Source organism: Carassius gibelio, chromosome B1, assembly GCF_023724105.1.
Source record: "Carassius gibelio isolate Cgi1373 ecotype wild population from Czech Republic chromosome B1, carGib1.2-hapl.c, whole genome shotgun sequence".
Taxonomy (NCBI): Eukaryota; Metazoa; Chordata; class Actinopteri; order Cypriniformes; family Cyprinidae; genus Carassius; species Carassius gibelio.
Window position 1 is genome coordinate 34876665 of NC_068396.1, and position 25184 is coordinate 34901848.

At 34.6% G+C, this 25184-nt stretch overlaps 1 long non-coding RNA gene across 1 annotated transcript; it reads left to right on the plus strand.

The window, feature by feature from the left end:
- The first annotated feature begins 23658 nt into the window (after positions 1-23658).
- On the plus strand, positions 23659-25184 carry LOC127949574 (uncharacterized). The gene is made up of 3 exons (XR_008152366.1): positions 23659-24024; positions 24227-24359; positions 24494-25184. It is a non-coding gene; the product is annotated as an uncharacterized LOC127949574 (long non-coding RNA).

Here is a 25184-nt window from a genome sequence, read left to right on the forward strand (position 1 = left end):
TACATTTTGCTGTATCTAAAACGTACCGAACCGTGACATCAGTGTATCGTATTGAACCGAACCGTGAATTTTGTGAACCGTTACACCCCTAATATATATATATATATATATATATATATATATATATATATATATATATATATATATTATACTGAGGATTTAAAATGACATGCCTTTTCAAAGACTGAGAAACAACAGTTATGGGAGATTATCAAGGATGAATTGCAGTACGTCCTGAACAAATACTCTCTCTTTAAACTACTCAAAAGAAACTACTCATTTAGTAGATAATTATTTGTTATCTTTAGACTAAAATGCCAAGTCATCAGATTATGTCAGTATGAGGGGCATATTTACTGATTTGGGGGCACCAGGCAAAATCTAGGAATGAGGCCCAATACATTTGCACACATTTATCTAGATTCTAGATCCACCTTGAGGTGTTTTGTGCAGAGGTGGGTAATCCAGTGGCCAAAGAGTAAAAGTCCTGCCATATTTTTGTTCCACCCATAAATTCAGCAGCTGATTTCATCAGAGGAGGGAGAAAAGTCATTCATTCCAAGTCACGAACTAGTCTTGAGTCAAATCCCAAGTCATCAAAGAGTTAAAGTTAATGAGATTATTAAATGACTAATTAAATTATGATTGTGCATTAATGATTAACATCTGCTGTTATTGAGAACTGCAGAGGATCAGATGTTGATGTTTTATTGGTTAAAATGATGCCACCATCATGGAGATCAGTGTTTGAATTAGTTGTGCTCTTGACCCTTGACTTGTTGTGTCAGATCTTTCTATGTATGTGGTGTTGTGGAGAAAAAAAAAAAAAAAGATCTGTGATATATGAAGAACATTTAGTCACAATTAACTGGTTTAATCTTATCTTAAGTAAGGGTTTTTCTATTTTTTACATGTTTAGGTTTTGAATAATCCCAGTGAAACTACAGTATACACAAAAAATGCATTGTTCTAATATTTAAAAGGAGTTAATTTAACACACATACAGTCATGCCCACAAATATTGGCACCCTTGGTAAATATGATCAAATAAGACTGTGAAAATTCATGTGCTTTGTTAATCCTTTTCATCTTTTATTAAAAAAATTCACAAAAAATGTATCATTTTATTGAATAATAAGAATTTTAAATGGGGGGTAATATCATTATGAAATAAATGTTTTTCTCTAATACTCGTTGGACACAATTATTGGCACCCTTTTATTCAATATTTTTTGAAACCTCCATTTGCCAATTTAACAGCTCTAAATTTTCTCCTATAATGTCTGATGAGGTTAGAGAACACCTCACAAGAGATCAGAGACCATTCCTTCGTCCAGAATTAGTCCAGAACCTTTAGATTCCCAGCTCCATGTTAGTGCTTCTCCTCTTCAGTTCACTCCTCTCATTTTCTGTAGGGTTCAGGTCAGAGGACTGGAATGGCTATAGCAGAAGCTTGGTTTGGAGCTCAGTGACCCATTTCTGTGATATTTCTGATGCTTGTGTTTGGATTGTTGTACGGTCGGAAGATCCAAACATGACCCATTATAAGATTTCTAACAGAGTCTGTCACTTACTGATTTTTTATCTGTTGGTATTTAATAGAATCCATGATGCCATGTATCTAAACAAGATGTGCAGGACCTCCAGAAGAAATATAGGCCCATAACATCAAAAATAGAGCAGTATATTTCATTGTACACATGGGGTATTTTTTTTTCTCTGTGTTCACCAAACCCATCTTGAGTGTTTGCTGCTAAAAAGCTCATTTTTTAGTTTCATCTGATCATAAAAGCCAGTCCCATTTAAAATTCCAATCATGTCTGATAACTGAATATGCTTTAGTTTGTTTTTGAATGAGCTAGGATAATTTTTCTTGTAACCCTCCCAAACAACATGTGGTGATGTAGGTTGTGTTTGACAATTTTTTAAAAGGTTTTCTGAACCAGACTCAACTATGTTCTGCAATTCTCCAGCTGTGACCCTTGGAGAGTCTTTAGCTACATAAACTCTCCTTCTCACCGCACATTAGGATGATATAGACACACATCCTCTTCCAGGCAGTTTTGTATCATTTTCTGTTGGTGGGAAATTCTTAATTATTGCCCTGATGGTGGAAATGGGAATGTTTACTGCTCTAGTTCTTTTCTTAAAGCCACTTCACCGATTTGTGAAGCCCCAATATCTTTTGCTGCACATCATAAATATTTTCTCTGGTTTTTCTCATTGTGATGGATGATTAAGGGAATTTGGGCTTTATTTTCCCTCCTCTTTATATTTCTGTGAAAAAGGAAGCCAGAGCTGGATGATTTCATGTTTATAATCATGCGAGAGTGCTCAAAATTGTGAATATGAATAGGAATATACTTCAGAGATATTTTACTCATAAGAATTTCTAGGGGTGCCAATAATTGTGTCCAACGAGTACTCGAGAAAAACATTAATTTCATAATTATATTTCCCCTCCGTTTTAAATTCTTATTATCAAATGAAAGGATACATTCTTGTGAATTTTTTAAATAAAAAAATCAAAAGGATTAACAATGCAGATGCATTTTCACAGCCTTCTTTGATCATATTTGCCAAGAGTGCCAATATTTGTGGGCATGACTGTATAGAAATCTAGAAATCTGAACTCCAGTGCTTACATTTTAGACACACACAGATATCAAGAACCAGCAAATGAATCTCTACAATGGTGACAATCAACAAAATTATTCATGTTGCAATACATGAAAGACTCCCATAATGCACTGCAGTATGAATAATTATTTCCAACACTGTTGAGGATCACATAATAAATGGTCATGACTAAATGCCTAATCCCAAATTGCTTGTTTTTTTAAATATATATATATATATATATATATATATATATATATATATATATATATATATATATATATATATATATACACTTTAATATTGAAGCATTATGGTGGCATTAACATAATGAGATTTCTCTCTTTTTTTGTGAAAGTGACATACAGTTAAGTATGATGACCCAAACTCAAAATTTGTAGTCTGCATTTAACCCATCCAAAGTGCAAAAAGCAGACCTCTCTAACCACAAATTATCTTATTTAAATTTATAATAAAGAAATTAATAAATTGAGATCATACAGTCATCAAAAGCATAAGTTACCTGCTAGATCAAGATTTGCATCAGCATTGCACAAATGTTTGCTGTAAATCAACAACGCAATTGCTTAGAAGCAAATTTAAAGAAACTGTTTAAAGGCTCAATAGCTCCACTAAAGCAAATACTCAACACTATTATGGTGGCACAGGTTTTTTTTTCTTCCAGTTGATTTCATCCAAGGCTGTGCTTAAAGTCAGTTGTAGTTCTTGTGTTTCTCTTTTCTTCAGTGATGTTGATTGTAAACAACAGGTGCACAATCTTCATTTAATTAGTCACTTAATTATCTAATTAACTTTAACCCTTTGAGGACTTGGGATTTGACTCAAGACTCATTTGTGACTTGGAAGGAATGACTTGTTTCCTCTGATGAAATCAGCTGCTTAGGTCATGGGTGGAATAAACATATGGCAGGACTTTTACTTTCTGACCCCTGGACTATCCACCTCTGGTTTTGTGTGATGCTTGGTGCTGCACAATGGTGCCCAATAGTTGTGTCCAATGTTTCTACATTTTTTATGTATGTGTTATAATGGCTTACTTTCATGTTGTAGACCAAGAAAAATAATTTCATTTACAAGTAAGATCAGGCTTTTCACAGAAACAAAATAAATTCTTAAATGATAAACTTCACAATCGAGTCTTTAAACATTTTTTTAAGAAAGGGATGAGTTAGAAGTATAAACTATCATATAAATTAAAAAAAAGGGGGTTGTGGGTGGATTCTTGCACTGGTCTGAACAAAAACTGCAGATGGGATTAATGAAAATGTACATTCCTCTGCCAGCAGAAGCACTTTTGGAACGTCAGAAATATAGTGGTTTTCCCAGGGTTAGCTATAAACAAAGCAGTGCTCATAACCACTACTTCATGAGATATTCAAGAGCCCAACTAAAGCAAATACTTATCTCTGACATGGTTACTTCAAATGAAACAATAAATCAACATCTAAACCTTAGTTCATTCTCAATAAGATCTTCTGTAGATGTCTGACAGAAATAAAGTCAGTCTGGTTATTAATAAGTGGAGCTGCTGATGCTGTTTGTGGGGTTGTTTCATCAGATCTTGAGAGATTTCATGTATTTTATTTCAGTTGATTTCATCTAAGTCTGTGTCTGAAGTCAGTTGTAGTAGTTCTTGTGTTTCTCTTTTCTTCAGTGATTCTGTTTGTTAACAGCAGCTGTTCATCACTAATTCTCAATTATCACTTAGTTAATCACTTAATTACTTAATTGCAATGTATATCTTCTTTCAGTGAACTCAACTGAATTAAGTTCAGAGTACTTATAACTGTTAGTTTTAAAACTTAAATGGGTTAAGGCAATTGGTTTCCTCAAACGGTTTGGGTTTGACCTGTTCAGGGCTTCAGGCGCAGGTCTGTTTCACCTGTAAATACAGCAGTGCATTTATTTGATCCAAAATACAGCAAAAACAGTAATATGGTGTTTTTTTATTATTTTAAATAACTTATTTCTAATTGATTCTACTGATTGTAATTTATTCCTTTGATCAAAGCTGAATTTTCAGCATCATCACTCCAGTCTTCAGTGTCACATGATCTTCAGAAATCATGAAAATATGCAGATTTACTGCTCAAACCCACACACACAGACTGCTCAAACCCACACACACAGACACACACACACACACACACACGACACACACACACACACACACACACACACACACATATATATATATATATATATATATATATATATTATAACAGTAGTTTATTTCAAGTTCCTTGATGAATTAAACATTCAGAAGAACTGAAATGGAAGTTTTTTGTACCATTATTATGTATTCACCACCCCTTTTGATCAATTTAAATCATCCTTGCTAAATAAAAGTACTATCTCCTCACACTGTCATACATTTCCATACAGTGACCTTCTGAGCAAAGTTTTGTCAGTCAAACCTCTGACAGCATGCAATTCAAATATTTCATTAAATAATCAAATGTTAGATGAATGACGGGTTTTGGATTGGTGTTGCTTAACGGAAATGTTTGATTATAGATGCAAATAAAAACATGAGCTGCTGGACAAATGTAACCTTAATCCTTTCATGTCACATATGGGCAGCTGTGGCCTAATGGTTAGAGAATTGGACTGTTTTATGTTTTTATATTATAGATACCTTTTACTTTTACTAACAAGACATACTTGGAAATTCAGACAAAGTCATGACACGCACTAAGAAACACCTGACAAAAGAAAAGATTTCAAACGTGACAAATACCCCAGCTGTTCACCCATCAAACCTGTTGTGTACTGTACATGTACAGCTTTATGAGATATATTTGGATCTAACATTAATTGTGAGGAGAAATTTCTCAAAATAACTTGACCACAGAAGAAAGGAACAATGTAAACCCAGATTTTTTATTAAACTCAAAGAGATTGAGTTCATTATTAAGCTGAACTTTTTCATGTCCTTTCTTCTTGTACTTGTGTTAAGTCCAATCAGTAGTTTCTACTAAAACAAATTGAGTTTGTATTACTTAAACATGTCATTTCTTTACATTACTTATGAATTCTGAGTAAACTGTACTTTTTAATGGCCTATCTTATTGTAATTATGTGTTTGAGCTCAAACAACTCATTATCAAGTTTTTCCTGTTACTAACAAGACTGGCTGCAGCCTGGCGCTTCTCGTGTCATGGCATCCCGTCTCATGCCGAGGCGTGTCCAACGGTTCATACACTGTAAAAAGTGTTTCCCTATATTTATTCAGTAAAATTTACAAGCAATATTATTCATTGAATTAAACACATTTTAATTACGTAGAAATAATCATTAAAAATGAGTAGAATAGCATAAAAAAATTAAGTAAAATTTACATAAAAATATTGATTTCATTGGACAAAAATTAAACAAACAAAAAAACACTATGCTAAAGAATACTATGTTATGCATGCCAGGCCAGTAGTTGCCGATCATGAAACATTATATGCATGCACATGACATCAGCCTTTTTACAAATTCACATTTTTGTTGCTTACATAGATATGATAAAGGCATCATGTTCAAAAGGTTGTAATGCCCCCAAAACAGTTATTGAAGACACCTAAAGTTCACAAACCGAATCAATGAATGAAAATAATAATAATAATTTGCTTACCATTGTAGTGGTCAGTGTTTGCTTTAGTTGGACTCTTGACCCTTAAAATTTTAAACAGATTTTTTGGTTGCTAGTTGTGATACAGCAGCTAGATAAGCCAAGAAGGAAATATGACCAGTTGGTGTTATTTGTGTTTACATCATCATTTGATATGGGTTGGGTGTGTCTTATCAATAACATGTGTCCTGTGATTGAACAATATAAGCTCTGGTGTTTTCAGCATTATCAGAGAAATTCTTAGAAGCACCTCTGATCAAAACCTTGTTAAAAAAGAATAGTGTCTTCATTTAGACACACAGACATCAAGAATCAGCCTGAGAACCTCAACAATGGTGACCATCAAAAAGCATGTTGCACTGCATTCTGGGTGCCACCAATCAAAACTCATTGTATGGCTCCCATCATGCTTTGCGGCATGAATAAATAATGAGCAACAATTCTATAGTAGCTTGTTTTGTGATTCTTACAGTTTGTCACCATTCTTGAGATTCATACGCTGGTTCTTGATGTGACTGTGTGTCAAAAGAAAGTTCCCCTTTCTCTGTTTTAAACAGAATTCTCAAACTCTGGTTTACACTGAAAATTCCACTTTTTTTTTGCTGAATCACAGGGCTGCCGTTATCTTGTCTCAGAGATCAGACTCTGAATGAGTTCAGACATTCAGGAAGAACAAAGATTACGTAATAGCATGACCAACACTACCTGATCATCTTTATTCTTAGCTTATCTAGCCGTTATAACTGAGTTACAACAGCAATGTAATATTAAAACATCAAGGGTCAAGAACACAACTAAAGCAAACACTGACCACTATAATGGTAACCAACAATTTACCCTTTGATTCTGTTTGGGAACTTTAGGTGTCACCATCATGGAGATCAGTGTTTGAATTAGTTGTGCTCTTGACCCTTGACTTGTTGTGTCAGATCTTTCTATGTATGTGTTGTGGAGAAAAAAAAAAAAAAGATCTGTGATATATGAAGAACATTTAGTCACAATTAACTGGTTTAATCATATCTCAAGTAAGGGTTTTTCTTTTTTTCACATGTTTAGGTTTTTAATAATCCCAGTGAAACTACAATATGCACAAAAAAAGCATTGTTCTAATATTTACAGGGAGTGAATTTAACACACATATAGAAATCTGAACTCCAGTGCTTGCATTTTAGACATACACAGATATCAAATGAATCATCAACATGAGGAGCAAAACACAGGAAAGAGTCTGACAGTTGTGAATATTAACATTAAAATAATTTAAATGTATAATGTATTTGATTTTAATTATGCTGCAGTGAATGTTTTTTCTTCTTCTTTTATTTCTTGTGAATGTATGTGTGTATGTGAGTGTGTGTGTGTGTGTGTGTGTGTGTGTGTGTGCAGGGCCGTCGCAAGTGGGGTGAAAGGTGGTGACAATTATAGGGGCCCACGGCCGAGGGGGGGCCCCCGGCGATTTCAACCGCCTGGCTGAGGCCAGTCTAAAAAGATGATCAGGACAGTTGACAGGCCACTGCTGCGTATCATCACGAAAGCTTATCATTTTCATGTGTTTTTAAGCCTGACCACTTTCCAGAGTTCATTCAATCTCAAGATGCGGATAATCTCAACTCATCGCATCTCACAGTCTCAGAGCCGCGTCTGACAGACAGCGATACTAAAACGAGCTCTGCTTTGCGAAGTTCTCCTCGAGCTTCCTCCTGCACCTGAACGAACAAATACAAATCGCAGTTTGAACAAACAAAAAAGGATGTAAAAAAGCCCATTTCAGAACCACAGTGTTCTGGTGTTCAGGGCTCACGCAGAGAAAGGCATCTCAAAACACTTTTTTAACACAGAATTTGCCTCTTTTTGCTCTTGTACAGACAAATAAATACAAAATATGTCAAAATATCCATCTCGGAAAGTATGCTTGAAAAAACTGTCGTTTATGTCTTAAGTAAATAGTTAAGAAAAATATTGGATGTGTATTATATCGGATGGTTCATTGTCTCTTAAAGTGACCACGCCTAATTTAGCTACTAGCTGCTGTAATGTTAATCCAAGAAAATTAAAGAAATACTTTTTTTTTTTTTTACGTTTTAATAGTAGGTGCAGGACACTACGATTAATTTAGGTAAGTGAGTATAGCAAAATAAAGTGAGCTGTGAGATATTATACCCCAAAAAATAATTCATACAGTGGAGTACTAGTGAAATTGATAGAAAAAAAATAAAATGGGACGAAAAATTATTCATACACTTTGACCTCAACATGTTTTTTGCTTATGTGTTTTTTTTTTTTTTTTTTTCTGAATTGCTAATGCAACCTTTTCACACCACAGACTGGTAATTGTTCAACAAAGTATTGCTAGTTGTGCAAATATAATCATAATAACAGTTGTCTGAAGTTTTGGTTGATTGTAATCCATTACATATCTTGGACCCACTTTATATTAAGTGGCTTTAACTACTATGTACTTACATTTTAATTAATAATTTAGTACAATGTACTTATTGTGTACATACATGTTTTTACATTGTACTTATATTTAAAAAAAAAAAACTACATGTAATTACATCTGTATTTAATTTCTGTAATTACATTTATAATTACACTGTTGACCCATACTTTACACCTTAACCCACCCTTAAACTTACCCATACCTCCAATCCCACCTCAATAGCAGCAAAAGTGTTTTACAACACAATATGAACACAGTAAGTACATTGTACTTATTTTTTTATGTAAGTACATAGTAGTTAAGGCCACCTAATATAAAGTGGGACCCATATCTTTATATCAAAGTTATCTGACATTATCAAGATGAATTTGTTCTGACAGTTCAACTCTGAGTTCTTGTCATATTTTATTACCATTTTATAAACTAGAGCAAATAAACTATTATAATGTAAGAAATGTTGAAGGTGTCTGAATACATTGTGGTTTGACTGTTAATAAATTTTTTACAGTGAAGACTATTTAGTGCGATTTTATATTTAATTATTTGTTTTCTGTACTTGGACACCTGCAAACATGAAACAACTTAATCATTGTGCAATTAGCACAAATAAATAAATAGAATGAACATAAAAATTAAACAACTTTAAACAGGGCCCACTGGTACAACCTGCACCGGGGCCCCGCTGACCCCAGCTACAGCCCTTTATGTGTGTGTGTGTGCGTGTGTGTGTTTGTGTGTGTGTGTGTTTGTGTATCATCATCTCACTGTCATCGATAAAACTTCAGAAAAAGCAATAGGTAAACAAACATGCTGAGTAAACAAGATCAATATCTGACATATGAGATATATAGGAACGAAACGATATACTTTAGGGAACATTTTGTCCCTGGAATTAAGTTAATTTCAACAAAACCTTTTTACTGGTACATCCAGTTCTCATCTGTAAGAATGATATCCTGTATAAATAGTATTTTTCTCAGGATGAACTGCATCTGTCTGTCTTTGTTAGCACAGAATATAACTGGTTGAGCATGATGCACAGTTTTATTTGCACAACTTTACACAGCTTTATTTGTTCTGTTTGTCTTTTTTGTATTTATTAGCTATATGAATTAGCATGATTAATTTAAACAGTTTCCTGTGTGATTATGTAATATAAGTTGGAGAAGCTCCACCCTGACAGGAGTGGCAATAGAGATACTGAAAGACTTTATAAACCAGCAGAAGATCTTACAGTCTTCACAAGACACAGCAGAAGAACATCACACTTTCCTTGAAAACATAAAACTCTCGAAATGACAAACACAGTAAGTAGACAATACTTAATAATTGACATTTAGACATGATTTACAATAACAGCATATTGAAAACTATTCTAAGCATGTACATATTGTGTTTAAAATCACTTTCAGATGTTAACAGTACTTAATATGAGATATGTTCTAGTGTAATGTTATGGTATGACTTATAAATCACAATGGTACCTAAACAAAATATGTTCAGCATATATATATATATATATATATACATATATATATATATATATATATATATATATATATATATATATATATATATATATATATATATATATATATATATATATATATATATATATATATAATATTAATCTGACTTAAATGAGTTGAATTGTGTATGATGTATACAAATTAAGAAGTAAGTCAAACTAATATAATTAGGTTAATATATGTATGTATGAATGTATATATATATATATATATATATATATATATATATATATATATATATGTAAATTACGTGTATGTCAATTTAATTCATTTAGGGCAGCAACTTATTTCCACAGTGTAAAATAATGTCAGCAGTTTACCAAATAAAAGCTTCAGTTGACTGTATGCGTTATGTAGCAATATACAGTAGTGTGCACACACTCTAAGATCAAATCTTTGCATATGCATGTTTTATAAATAAGGCCTTATGATTTTCTTGAGTTGTTAATTTTGTGGCGAAACAAACTTAACTAGGAACACAAATAGCAAAATATAACTTTTTTTGTAATTCATCTGAATATTTTTGTTAGAACAAACTAACAACAACAAAAAACTAAATGAATATAATCTTTGTGATGAATCAAATTAACATGTTCACTGTAAACTTTATCTATTCAGACAGAAAAATTCCTTGTGGGGGAACATGTCAGCATACAAGATCTGAAGAGCAGACCTGAAATAAGAGATGCAATTCATTTTCAAGGGTATCTTTCCAAAGAGATCCAAACATATCCAACTCCTGTTAAATTTCAGATCTCAGAAGTGTCTCATGTCACTAACAAGACAAGCCTTCCACAGATCTGGAATTCAGGTGGATTCAGGGGATTTGGTGAAGAACCACTTTCATGGTGGAGCCTGAAGATTAATGAAGCAGATGTAAGAGCAGCTGAGGAGCATTACCTCAAGAGCAAAGAGCTATCAGCTCCTCAGCAGTCATTCTTGAGAACATTCACCACATCACCAGCATTTAATAATGACACCTCACGATACGGCAACTTCCGCTTCACATTTCCTCTGACTGAACTGATGGAAGCCTACAAGCAGCAGATATGTAATGGCCAAGAGCCAGTTCTCCGCATATACGGGACCAAAACTTTCAAGCAGGAGATTGAGTATGTTGTTCTTGTTCACAGCCCTGAGTTCAATGAGACGTATAGTAATTTTCCACTGCTTACATCCAGCCCATTAGTTGCTTATGAAGCAAATAAAATAATCTGGATAGCCCAAGCCATTTGTGAAACTCACAACTTCCAAATGGTGATAAATGGAAAAACAGCAGAAACAAAACCCTTACATTCTCATGAGTTTTATGTGTGGGATCATGTTAGCCTTGCATTCCACACCAAAGGCATCCTGAGCTTCCCTAAAAGAAGGCTTAAGGAAAGCCTGAGTAGTTGTGTATTATCAAATATAAACCTTTCAAAAGGTGAAAACTGCTCTTCCATTGAAGAAGCTGATAACTTCATTAGAGGTATACCAGATGAATAAGAAAATGAATCTGGAGAGGTGAATATTTAAGAACTTTAGAGTTCTCTGCTTTGTATGGTTTCTTGGCTTGCAGTGAGAAATAAGCAAATAAATTAGAGGTGGAGGATGATTTGTTTCTTAATAATATTCTTTCTTGGCATTGAAAGACTATAACAAGGGCTGGTTTATGGGTGTGTGGAGTCATGGAGTGAAATATACCTAAATAATCATTGTTTTATGTACTTATCTAGAATGTTCTTTATTAGCTTCACTGTCATTTGATTTTGGTGAATATTTATTACTGTTGTTAGATTTTATAGGCTTGGATAATGTGCTCCGGATATCCCAGATATATTCATTATAGTTTGTTTATGCTTTAGGTCTATAGATCTGTATATTATTTGTGAATTGGTAGTGATGTTAATAAAGCATATCCTGATTAATATGTCACTTTGTGTTTCTGTGAGCTTCTGGTCTGTAAATGTCGGTTTACACTGATATGTTTCACTTTTAAAGTGTCTCAGAGTGATTTTTCCTCCAGGTTTCTGGTCCAGCAGGTTAAAATGGTGTCACATCAGTGTGTAAAAATGTGTATTTATTTATTAAAAAAGCACACCACTAACAATTTAAATAATAATTATTATAACAATAATAATATTATAGAAATTATGTGAATTAATTAATTAATTTTGGGCTTTCTGACAATTATTTACATCAAATGTCTTTTTCCCCTCTTGTTGATATCCCAGTTAACATTCACAACACTGTTCTGTGTAAAATGTGATAAAAGTGAATATGCAAATTCATTATTTGCCAGAAAAAAGCGCTTTTGCAAAAGTGAAGTAAACATTATGTTATTTATATTAACATACAAAGTAAACAATATGTTATTGCAGGCATTATATGGAGGTAATATGAAAAGAAAATGCCATCAAAACTTTCCTGGCCAAAACGTTAGTTTACAGGTATGATTTAAACATCATAAATTGCACAAAATATGTATTATTCATCATCAGTACTCTGACAAAACAATGTTTCATTCATCCAATTAAAAGAAATAGGTTAATGATTCACATCTATATTTTTTTACTTAAGCCAATGGAAAATTAATAAATCATAAATCGGTTAGTCTTTACTGTTGAATCAGCTCACATCTTCTCACATGCTTCTGTCAAACGGTCTGAACTGATGCGCGGGATTTGATGAAGGAGATGAAGCGGCCAGAAGAAGCAGTGAAATGTAGCAACATCACTGACCTGTTCAGGGCTTCAGGCGCAGGTCTGTTTCACCTGTAAATACAGCAGTGCATTTATTTGATCCAAAATACAGCAAAAACAGTAATATGGTGATTTTTTTATTATTATTTTAAATAACTTATTTCTAATTGATTCTACTGATTGTAATTTATTCCTGTGATCAAAGCTGAATTTTCAGCATCATCACTCCAGTCTTCAGTGTCACATGATCTTCAGAAATCAGAATAATATGCTGATTTACTGCTCAGAAAACATATACATATATACAGTGGGGATCGAAAGTTTGGGCACCCCTTTCAGAGTCTGTGAAAATATGAGTAATTTTCTAAAAATAAGAGAGATCATACTAAATGCATGTTATATTTTATTTAGTACTGTCCTGAGTAAGATATTGTACATAAAATATTTTACCATTTATTCCACAAGACAAAAAAAAAAATGCTGAAATTATTAAAATAACCCCACTCAAAAGTTTGGGAACCCTTGGTTCTTAGTAGTGTGTTCTGTTCCCTGATGATCCTCGACTGTCTTTCTGTTTTGTGATGGTTGTGCATGAGTCCCTTGTTTGTTCTGAACAGTTAAACTGAGCAGCGTTCTTCAGAAAAATCTTTAAGGTCCTGCAGATTCTTCAGTTTTCCAGCATCTTTGCATATTTGAACCCTTTCCAGCAGTGACTTTATGATTTTGAGATACATCTTATCACACTGAGGACATTTCAGGGACTCAAACACAACTATTTAAAAAGATTCAAACATTCACTGATGCTCCAGAAGGAAACAAGATACATTAAGAGCTGGGGGGTGAAAACGTTTGGAATTTGAAGATCAAGGTAAATTGTACTTAATTTGTGTACCGGGAAACATACAAGTATCTTCTGTTGCTTACGAAGGGCAGAACTAAATGGAATACGACAAAATAAGACAAATTTGGCCATCTTCTTCGTGTTCAAAAGTTTTATAGTATATAAAGTGTTGTATAGTGTTTTCAGCAGTAGTCCATCTAATGTGTCTCATGGCATTGAACAAACTGAACAGTTGTCAGAGACACACCTTCATAATGAACATGTATGTCATGTGTTAGTACATAATATTACCTTGTGAGAAGTCCATTATTAAATTGCTTTGCATTTTTGTAGCCTGTGATATGCTGAATCTTGTTTTTTTTTTATTATTTGTTGAGCACCCAATGTCAATGTATGCCTCCACACATATGCTGTTTACATGCATCTGGCAGACACTTTTATCCAAAGTGACTTACAGTGCTTTCAGGCTTACATTTTTTTTTTGCCTAACACGTGTTCCCTGGGAATTGAACCCACAGCCGTTTGCACTGAGATCACAATGCTCTACCACTGAGCCACAGGAACACACTAACACCATCATCTAAACAATGAAACCATGCTGGTCTGAGACACACCCTCATAATGACAAGACTTTCCTGAACGTGTATTCCTGCGAGTAAGTTGAGCTGCTGGAGCTGTGAAATCTCTAAGCAGATAGACAGACCTTTATTGCTTCCCCAGAGTTTTCTAACTACGCACAATAATAAAATAAAAGAGAAGATGTCTCGATCTGAACAAACCACAAAAACTCTCTCCGATTACAGGAAAATTCTCCAGGATCTAAAAAAGTCCTATGAAGCAAGTGAAGGTAAGGGAAGACAGATGTGTTGTGTGCCAACACAGATCAGCTGTTCATCTCATCAAACAGCACCTGTTCTTCACTCGTGTAACTGAACCTGTTTCCTCTCATCCCTTTACTTCCTGTAAACCACAGAAGGTTTTGTTTATGTGAGCATCAACACATCATTTCCACATCTTACAGTTGAACCTGCTAAACAGTACCAACAAGTCCTCCAACCCACACGACCGTATAAATTCTAAATTAAAATAAATGTATGCATTTAGCATGATGCTTTTATCCAAAGCATCTTACATTGCATTCTGGCCAACAATTCCCTCCTAACATGTCCTTGGGATTGGAACCATCAACCTTGCACTTGTTAAAGCATTGCTCTACCACTTGAGCTACAGATGCACTTTTTACCCGTGTAGGTCACTATCCTCAAATACGACCCATGACCGTTCCCTAAATTAGTGCCCCTGTGGGCAACAGGAGATATGCTACATGAACTTTGAATGCATTGTGGGTTTATTTTAATATGTTTGCTAATTGCGTTTTGAACTGTTTGTGTTTTAAACTCTCTCAGCTGTTCGAAATGTTTTGCTAAAAATAAATGGATTTAAGATGACATCGAGACATGTACAGATAGGGTTTCCACGCGTCTCATAAAAGATTCGATCATCCTGTGTTTATGAATAATATTATGAGTTCTTTTTTCAAATTACTGGACGCTTTTTGGCCTATTTGACCTGTTTGACGTTTAGATCATTCAATCGGACTCCGCCAGCATTATAACATTAGTTTTCATTGTGATATTGATTTGAAATTCACCTGAGAAGGAAAGAGGTCAATTAAAAGCCACACATTTACCATGTTTTTACCATAGTAATATGTCGCTCAACCACAACAACCTTTTATACAATTTTGCAATGTAATTGTAACTCAGTGTTTTTTTTTTTACTTTTCTGTTTTTAAGTTTCTTCATATCACACATATCTCCATCTACAACAACATTCAGTGTCCAGCAGCTCTTTGTGAATCTCTCTCTCTCTCTCTCTCTCTGTCTCTCTCTCTCTCTGTCTCTCTCTCAATCTCTGTCTCTCTCTCAATCTCTTGCTCTCATTTTCCTTTCCTATTTTTCTGAACTGTAATTCATAATTCAGACACATATTTTTCTTTCTTTCTTTCTCTTGTTCATCATGTCATATTTTCACAGCTCAGAATCAGATTTGGATCAGTTCTTGTATTAACAGGGAACTTGAACTCGAAGCTAAATCCTGAACTTGAAGAAGTTGTCAGGGAAGCTGAAGTCCTTCAAAGGTTCAACACGTCACACGTAATGTTGAAGACATTTAGCTATAACTGATTTATTTTAACTAATGTATCCTTACTTTATTTTTAATAACCTTCCTTATAGTCATTCTTTTCAAATATTTTGTCCACAAATCATTTCTCACACACTGTCTCAACATCTATGTATTAAAACAACAACAACATTTTCCTTTTTCTTTATTTCAGCTGAAACAGTAGATCAAACGAAGGTCTGTCAAACTCTTGTCAAACCCTTCTTGTTTGTGGAGAGTGATGAATTTGATCGTCTTGTGCATTTACAGAGAAGACCAAAAGTTGTAAAGGCAAACATTTCCAGTGGTACGTCTGTGTGGATCTGAGCACCTCAACAGTATTTTATTGCAGTTACATTTTGCACCGAATTTGATGTTTTGTTGTTGTTGTTTTTTTGTTTTTTTACTTTTAGGTTAAATTTAAACAAAGTGTTAATAATTCATACAAATTCTACAGTTTTTCCTCCTGCTGTCATTGGCCATCACCTCAGATCTCATGCAGACTCTGCCCATTGTAAGTAGTCAGAGCGTTATATCCTAAAGTTTATATTGAGTCCACTGTATCCTTTATTAGCGCAGTCTCTTCCCGTTCTAACAGTACATGATATCTGTCCATATCTCACAGTCTGCCTTTATTTCCATGTTGATTTTAATGGAACACATCTGTCTAAAAGCAAGTTTGGCAATGCTGTTTAACTTAAGCTGTGTGTGTGTGTGTGTTGTGTGTGCGTGTGTGTGTGTGTGTGTGTGTGTGTGTGTGTGTGTGTGTGTGTGTGTGTGTGCACTTTGGATGGGTTAAATGCAGAGCACGAAGTTTGAGTATGGGTCACTGTACTTCCAAAAGCATCCACATCGCTCTCTCTTGTGTGGCACATCTTCTCTCAGTCTTAGCATGTCTACTTGTATTATTTCTCCTCTGGTCAACACTCCCATCTCTACTGTGAACACTCCTGTCACTATCACCATCCCACCTACTGTATTCTACATACAAACTAATTCAAAATGGTAATGTAAAAGTTATTATTTCTTCTTAACAATGTTTCATTAATTACATCAACTTAATGTTACTGAATTGCATATATATATATATATATATATATATATATATATATATATATATATATATATATATATATATATATATATATATGTATTTGTTATATGTATTAGTATAGTCGCTTATTTCCCGTGTACTTTCACTTTCGTTTTTAGCTCGGCTCATGAGGACACTCTCGCTCCCTCTAGCGGCACAGAGCAGCAGCACACTCTCCTCTGACACACTGAAGCTGTGCTGTTGCACATTTTATATCTGCCTACACTGATTTCCAAAACATTGTATTCAAAATATTTTTTTTTTGTTGTTGTTTCTTTTTTTCAACTGCTTACTCGCAAATTCTTTACGTGTCACACAGTTTCTGAAAGCTGAAACTCAAACAGCAGAAGCACACAAGTCACTAAGAAATTCAAATAGTTACTTTTTTTAGGGAGTACCTCATTATTGTAATGTACTACTTTTAAAAGTAAGTTTTCCCAACACTGCTGAAAACACGTTACTTATAATTACATTTAACATGGGAACTAGATATCAGAACCATTTCATGTGGTTTAATAAGGAAAACGTATGCTGATATTCAGCGCTCTGTTTCGTGACAAACATTTACTAAACATTTACCACTCTTCTTTAACGGTATTCATTTACTCATATATCTCTCATAAACAATCAACTAACAATGACTGGATTTATGAACTCTCTGAAACAGAGATGGTCTGTATACTCAGATAATATGAGATCACAAGTGTTTTGTTAAGCTTTGCTGTAAAATGTTAATCAAATATTTTCCCCAGCCATAAGAACAAAAGGTGCTTCCATTAGTGAAAACACATTGTGCTATTAGACTTACAAAAGAAAAGCAAAAACATAAACCTGAATGGACATATGTAAGAGTTATAGAAGACAAAAAGAACAAAATACAGCTGAGATAACAGATATATGTCATATACAATGACATTATTAGAAATCAGTGGATATAACAACAAAATATTTAGATGTTTGTATTGCAGTGTATGTTTGAACCAAATAAAACTGCAGTGACTTCTGTCTGATTTGATAGATATTTATATAAGTATACATATCTTATAAGTACTATTTACAAAGAAAATATACTGCATTACATAGTGTAAGTATCTGTTAATAATTGCTCAAGTGAAAAGATTTTAACAAATGCAAACCAAAGATAAAAAGACTGAAAATACAACTTGTGATGATTGCAGACAACACAAATGACACTGATGTACACTCACGCTAGTGTTTTCAGTGATTGATTTTCAAATGTCTGTTTTAAATCGTATGATTGACCATTTAAAAATTACATTTCCATGCATGTAAATGACATATTTATCTACAAATACAGATTGAGCTGTAGATAAATGTTGTATAAAAGAGTTAATAAAAACCTGTGTGATGTTTCCTGAATCAGAAAGTAACACAGTGGCCTCATCTACTCAATATTCACAACAACTGTATTTAGATCTGGAAGGAGTCTGATTGTTCTGTGCAAAATGGGTCTTTCATGAAATGATAACTGATATACTGATTAATATTAGCAACATTCATAAAGCAGATAACCATGAGAGACTATTGAAATCACAAACAGTTCAGCTGTATGAAGACGATCGTCTCTGCAGCACAAGATCAAGATGAAAACCTGTATCATTCAAAGACTTTCAGTCATTACATCTGCCACATTATGTAGGAACCTCAACAGAAAAGTGTTCCTATGAATCACAAGCACACACACTGAAGATTATTATGTTGGGTATTTGGCTACAGATCGCAGGACATCCATATAAAATGTGCTTGATAAAGAATAAAGTGCACAATCTAATAATACTTTCTTAAAAACAATCATGTAAAACAAAATTTAAGACAAGTTTCTAATTAAGTCCGTCATTGCAGAGAAGAGAGCAGATGCGTGACATTAGAGAAAGTATGGAGGTTATATTTGTCCAGCAGCTCATGTTTTTATTTGCATGTATGATCAAACATTTCCATTAAGCTACACCAAAAGAAACACCCATCATTGATCCAACATTTGATTAATAAGTTAAATATTTGAATTGCATGCTGTCAGAGGTTTGACTGACAAAACCTCACTCACAAGGTCACGGCATGGAAATGTATGGCCATGATGAAATCACAGAGCTTCAGGTTTAGGCCAGGAGAGGAAAGTGCCTCAGGACAAGATATATTTGAATGAATGTCCATCTGTCCGCTGTGTCTTTGTTCTCTCTTTCAGTTCTGAACACAAAAAAGCTTTGATAAGCAATCAGTACACTGAACCATTCTTACATTTGAAGATATCTATAAAGGTGTGTGATATTCCAGGGTCTAATGCACAGATATGTCCTTTACTCAAACTGCTCTGACTTATCTAATGAATAAACTCCTCTGATAAATTACTCATCTAATAAAACACAATAACAGTTTACAATACGAGAAAACAAGAACAGAATAGTACACAGAAACTAGTTTACTTGTTAAAAAAGCATAATAAATATAAACTTTAAAATATAAAGTATTGTAGTATATATTTATTTAAAATTGCACAATGTTATTGGGATGCCATCCAATACACTTTAGAAGGTCTGTGTAACTTATATAACACATATAAAATATTTATACTCAACGCATCTTTCTCAACAAAATGTATGGAGGTTAAAAGAGGCAAACAGCATGTTTTCTTTTACATTTACATGCATATTTACATAAATCTCTCGGCAGTTTTCATCCAAACTGATTTACAAATGAGAACGAAAGCAAACTGCAGCAATTCATTAAAGAGGACACAAAACATTTCAAGTGCTGCACTGAGATTACAGACATCAGTAATACTTTACAGTGAGGGTCCATTGGTTAATATTAATGTATTTAATGTATATTCAGTTAATGTACTTAATTATTATTATTTTTTTATTATTATTATAGTTTTTGATTAATCAACATAGGAACTATTGAATACAAATAAAGAAATAGCGATTAAAGGCAAAAACACAACGGAAAGCGAATACAGATCAGCTGTTCATCTAGACAAACAGCATTATCTGTTCTTCACTCGTGTAACTGAACCTGTTTCCCTGTAAACCTTTAATTACTGTAAACCACAGAAGGTTTTGTTTATGTGAGCATCAACACATCTTTCCACATCTTACAATTGAACCTGCTAAACTGTGAAATTTAATTTTCAGGGGCGTTGGTATGTCTTGTGTTTTTATATTATAGATAGCTGTTACTTTTACTAACAAGACATACCTGAAAATTCAGACAAAGTCATGACACGCACTAAGAAACACCTGACAAAAGAAAAGATTTCAAACGTGACAAATACCCCAGCTGTTCACCCATCAAACCTGTTGTGTACTGTACATGTACAGCTTTAGGAGATATATTTGAATCTAACACTAATTGTGAGGGGAAATTTCTCAAAATAACTTTACCACAGAAGAAATGTAGTCATAAAGTTGAGCTGCTGGAGCTGTGAAATCTCTGAGCAGATAGACAGATGTGTTGTGTGCCAACACAGATCAGCTGTTCATCTCATCAAGTTCTTCAATCATGTAACTGAACCTGTTTCCTCTCATCCCTTTACTTCGTGTAAACCACAGAAGGTTTTGTTTATGTGAGCATCAACACATCATTTCCACATCTTACAGTTGAACCTGCTAAACAGTACCAACAAGTCCTCCAACCCACACGACCGTATAAATTTAAAATTTAAATAAATGTATGCATTTAGCATGATGCTTTTATCCAAAGCATCTTACATTGCATTCTGGCTAACATTTCCCTCCTAACATGTGTTCCTTGGGATTGGAACCATCAACCTTGCACTTGTTAAAGCATTGCTCTACCACTTGAGCTACAGGTGCACTTTTTACCCGTGTAGGTCACTATCCTCAAATACGACCCATGTGACCGTCCCCTAAATTAGTGCCCCTATCGGCAACAGGAGATATGCTACATGAACTTTGAATGCATTGTGGGTTTATTTTAATATGTTTGCTAATTGCGTTTTGAACTGTTTGTGTTTTAAACTCTCTCAGCTGTTCGAAATGTTTTGCTAAAAATAAATGGATTTAAGATGACATCGAGACATGTACAGATAGGGTTTCCACGCGTCTCATAAAAGATTCGATCATCCTGTGTTTATGAATAATATTATGAGTTCCTTTTTCAAATTACTGGACGCTTTTTGACCTATTTGACCTGTTTGACGTTCAGATCATTCAATCGGACTCCGCCAGCATTATAACATTAGTTTTCATTGTGATATTGATTTGAAATTCACCTGAGAAGGAAAGAGGTCAATTAAAAGTCACACATTTACCATGTTTTTACCATAGTAATATGTCGCTCAACCACAACAACCTTTTATACAATTTTGCAATGTAATTGTAATTCAGTGTTTTTTTTTTTTTTACTTTTCTATTTTTAAGTTTCTTCATATCACACATATCTCCATCTACAACAACATTCAGTGTCCAGCAGCTCTTTGTGAATCTCTCTCTCTCTCTCTCTGTCTCTCTCTCTCTCTGTCTCGCTCTCAATCTCTGTCTCTCTCTCACTCTCGCTCTTATTTTCCTTTCCTATTTTTCTGAACTGTAATTCATAATTCAGACACATATTTTTCTTTCTTTCTTTCTCTTGTTCATCATGTCATATTTTCACAGCTCAGAATCAGATTTGGATCAGTTCTTGTATTAACAGGGAACTTGAACTTGAAGCTAAATCCTGAACTTGAAGAAGTTGTCAGGGAAGCTGAAGTCCTTCAAAGGTTCAACACATCACAGGTTTTGTTGAAGACATTTAGCTATAACTGATATATTTTAACTAATGTATCCTTACTTTATGTTTAATAACCTTCCTTATAGTCATATAGTCAAGTATTTTGTCCACAAATCATTTCTCACACACTGTCTCAACGTCTATGTATTAAAACAACAACAACATTTTCCTTTTTCTTTATTTCAGCTGAAAAAGTAGATCGAACTCTTGTCAAACCCTTCTTGTTTGTGGAGAGTGATGAATTTGATCGTCTTGTGCATTTACAGAGAAGACCAAAAGTTGTAAAGGCAAACATTTCCAGTGGTACGTCTGTGTGGATCTGAGCACCTCAACAGTATTTTATTGCAGTTACATTTTGCACCGAATTTGATGTTTTGTTGTTGTTGTTGTTTTTTTTTTTACTTTTAGGTTAAATTTAAACAAAGTATTAATAATTCATAAAAATTCTACAGTTTTTCCTCCTGCTGTCATTGGCCATCACCTCAGATCTCATGCAGACTCTGCCCATTGTAAGTAGTCAGAGCGTTATATCCTAAAGTTTATATTGAGTCCACTGTATCCTTTATTAGCGCAGTCTCTTCCCGTTCTAACAGTACATGATATCTGTCCATTTCTCACAGTCTGCCTTTATTTCCATGTTGATTTTAACGGAACACATCTGTCTAAAAGCAAGTTTGGAAATGCTGTTTAACTTAAGCTGTGTGTGTGTGTGTGTGTGTGTGTGTGCATGTGTTTGTGTGTGTGTGTGTGTGTGTGTGTGTGTGTCTTTGTTCTCTCTTTCAGTTCTGAAAAAAAAAAAAAGCTTTGATAAGCAATCAGTACACTGAACCATTCTTACATTTGAAGATATCTATAAAGGTGTGTGATATTCCAGGGTCTAATGCACAGATATGTCCTTTACTCAAACTGCTCTGACTTATCTAATGAATAAACTCCTCTGATAAATTACTCATCTAATAAAACACAATAACAGTTTACAATAGGAGAAAACAAGAACAGAATAGTACACAGAAACTAGTTTACTTGTTAAAAAAGCATAATAAATATAAACTTTAAAATATAAAGTATTGTAGTATATATTAATTTAAAATTGCACAATGTTATTGGGATGCCATTCAATACACTTTAGAAGGTCTGTGGAACTTATATAACACATATAAAATATTTATACTCAACGCATCTTTCTCAACAAAATGTATGGAGGTTAAAAGAGGCAAACAGCATGTTTTTTTTTACATTTACATGCATATTTACATAAATCTCTCGGCAGTTTTATTACAAACTGATTTACAAATGTGAACGAAAGCAAACTGCAGCAATTCATTAAAGAGGACACAAAAAATTTCAAGTGCTGCACTGATATTACAGAAATCAGTAATACTTTACAGTGAGGGTCTATTGGTTAATATTAATGTATTTATTGAATATGCAGTTAATGTACTTAATTATTATTATTTTTTATTATTATTATAGTTTTTGATTAATCAACATAGAAACTATTGAATACAAATAAAGAAATAGCGATTAAAGGCAAAAACACAACGGAAAGCAAACACAGATCAGCTGTTCATCTAGACAAACAGCATTATCTGTTCTTCACTCGTGTAACTCAACCTGTTTCCCTGTAAACCTTTAATTACTGTAAACCACAGAAGGTTTTGTTTATGTGAGCATCAACACATCTTTCCACATCTTACAGTTGAACCTGCTAAACAGTGCAGTTTTATTTTCAGGGGCGTTGGTATGTCTTATGTTTTTATATTATAGATAGCTGTTACTTTTACTAACAAGACATACCTGAAAATTCAGACAAAGTCATGACACGCACTAAGAAACACCTGACAAAAGAAAAGATTTCAAACATGACAAAATACCCCAGCTGTTCACCCATCAAACCTACGGTGGCCGAGAAGGGTCACAACATGTACAAACGCCACAACAACTACATTTTCAGAAAACACCTCCAAATTCAGAAAACACATGCAAACGCCGCCACAACAACTACATATTCAGAAAACACCTCCAAATTCAGAAAACACATACAAATGCCACAACAACTACATATTCAGAAAACAACTTCGTCGATTTCACATCACGTACGCTGCAAATATTCACAGCACGAGCAAATAGGGAAACGAACTGCAAACTGCGAAAACACAACGGAAATGTTTCCAGGGGGGGCCATAATCAGTGACGGACCCGCATCCATCCGGTTGTCTTCGCGCTTCTGAATGTGCGCTTTTGTTGCTTATGGCTACAAGACGTAAGTGTTTCTCTTTTATTATGACAGACTTGTCGATGTGATCTGATACCGTGTTTTCAACATATTATCCCCATAACGTATTAGTCCACTGCCAACGCTGTTAGCTGGAAACTAGCTCGCTAGCTCGCTTCTGGTCACTAAATAGATGCATTACTGGCGTTTGTACATTGTTGTCCTGATATCTGAACTATTTATTTTTCAGATTGAAATGTTCTGTCCGTTTTGTGCTGTGCAACTGGGGGACGCTCCCAAGTTTTGCCCGTCGTGTGGTATGAACGTGGGGTTCCTTACGGAGCGTCCATCCACGTCATCAAGCGTAGGCCATGGGCCTACAGGTAACATCCCCTTGTTGTTCTCCTATTATCAACCCCCATCAGAGCATATTAGTTATTATAATGAATCTATCTCTCTCTCTCTCTCTCTATGTGTGTGTGTGTGTGTGTGTGTGTCCATAACCATGAACCCTCAGAGGATGACCTAATACGTGCCTACTTCAGAAAGGACCACTCCAACGAGATTATTAGAGATTTTTTGGAGTCAAAGCATGGGATTGTTATGAGCCTGAAAACTCTAAAAAGAAGGCTGAAACGGTTAAACCTAAGTCGGAGAGCAAATTACACTCCACTGGAGACTGTGAATGCTGCCATCACTACTGAATTGAATGGCTCAGGACAGCTGTTGGGCTACAGGGCTATGTGGCAGACCCTGCGACAGAAGCATTCACTGACAGTAAAACGAGACAATGTCATGCAAGCCCTCAGATTATTAAATCCAACAGGAGTATCTCTCCGTCATAGGCGCAGATTTGTTAGGCGATCCTATTGCGCCGCAGGACCCAATCAGGTGTGGCACGTGGATGGCTATGACAAGCTCAAGCCCTTTGGGATTGCCATCAGTGGCTGCATCGATGGGTATTCAAGGCGGGTTATGTGGCTAAGTAGTGGTAGCACCAACAACGACCCTGCAGTAATCGCTCAACATTACCTGCAGTGTGTTTCGAGCTATGGCCTTCCGGCTCGTCTTCGGACAGACTGTGGGACAGAAAATGGAGACATGGCTGCCATCCACTGTTCTTTAAGAGAGGACCACACCGATGAATTTGCAGGTTCTGTCAGCCACATGTATGGCACTTCAACTGCCAATCAAAGGATTGAAAGCTG